This window comes from Triticum aestivum, chromosome 2B, assembly GCF_018294505.1.
Source record: "Triticum aestivum cultivar Chinese Spring chromosome 2B, IWGSC CS RefSeq v2.1, whole genome shotgun sequence".
Taxonomy (NCBI): domain Eukaryota; kingdom Viridiplantae; phylum Streptophyta; class Magnoliopsida; order Poales; family Poaceae; genus Triticum; species Triticum aestivum.
This window is the reverse complement of record NC_057798.1, coordinates 251,427,603-251,428,972: the sequence shown is the minus strand read 5'-3', so window position 1 is coordinate 251,428,972 and position 1,370 is coordinate 251,427,603.

Sequence of the window (1,370 nt, the reverse complement as noted above, 5' to 3'; positions counted from 1 at the left end):
AAATCGGTTCAAAAAACAAAGAGCGGGAGCACAGGCATCCACAAAATATACACATCACATGATATTAAAGGACAGGGCCCACAGCCAGAGTTCATTACACCCAGAAACCCCCAGTGGGTTGGTGGACCTGCTACCCAACATAATTTTTTTCTAAGTCTAAACAGGATAGCCTCAGGTGTCTCCAGCTCCGGGATGCGCATCTGACTGCTCCCTCGTGGCAGCATCCGGGTCCGCCGAAGTGCCGGTGTCTTCCTCCTCGGCGCCCTCATCGTGGTAGACGTCCGTCTCCTCGGAGCTGCCCTCTGGGTCGTGTAGAAGCAGACCGTAGTTGTCGCCAGGCACGAATCCGCCATCCTCTGCCCGCTCCGGGTGGAACTCCTCATGGAAGGTGAACTCGGCAATGTAGCTAGCCCGGGTAGCAATCCGCCCGGACTGCTCTTGCAGCTGCACCTCCGAGCCGGCCTGCTGGCCCATCAACACGTCTAGCTGCAGGTCTGGGTGCCAGGACAAGGCGAACCGGAGCACCATCTCAGTGCCGACACGGGCGGCGGAAACGCGCCACTCATGGAGCCGGTCTGGCCCCATCTCCAGCCAGCGTGCCAGGCGCGTGAAGCTACTCGGCGCAACAGAGCCCGGCCATAGGGCCGCCGTCATCGCCGCGTCGGCCTAGGAGAGCCGCCCCATTTGATCGCCCAAGACCCAGAGATGAGCCTCAGCGACGGTCACGATCTCCGGGAAGGTCCAGGCCACCTCCGGGTTGGTACCGGAGCCAACAACCCCCAGCAGGTCACGCTGGAAGCGGACGGCCTCCTCCGCCAGCTGATGCGTCTCCGGGAAGGCCCCTGTCAGAAAAAAGAAGCAAGTCAGAAAAAGGGCACCAAGGGCAAAAGCCGGGATCCCAACCCTGCAAAACTTAAGAAAAAGCACTTACTGGACAAGGATTCTTCCAGGTGTTGTGCTTCGAGCAACGTACCGTGCCGCTCCCGATCAATGGTGTGGTCACGCTCCTGGAGCGTCTTCTCCAAGTCGGCCACCTTGGCAAAGGCCACCTGCAGCTCGGCGTCCTTGTCCTGGGCCGCCTTCTCGGACGCCTCATGGCGGCGGGTCTCCTCCAGATAGGCCTCCTCGGCTGCGGCTGTCTTCCCCTTCAGGCTCTCCACCTCGGCCTGGAGCTAGCCCTTGTCGTCAACCAGCTTGCCGCGCTGCTAGTCCACCTCGGCCAGGGCCTGCTGGGCCTCCCACACCTTGGCGGCTTCCGCCTTAAGGCGCTCCACCTCGGCCTCGAGGCGGCTCTTGTCGCCCGCCAACTGCTCCCGCAGCCGGCTGGCTTTGTTAAGCGACCATCGGGCCGCCGCCGCCTCCGCCTTCGC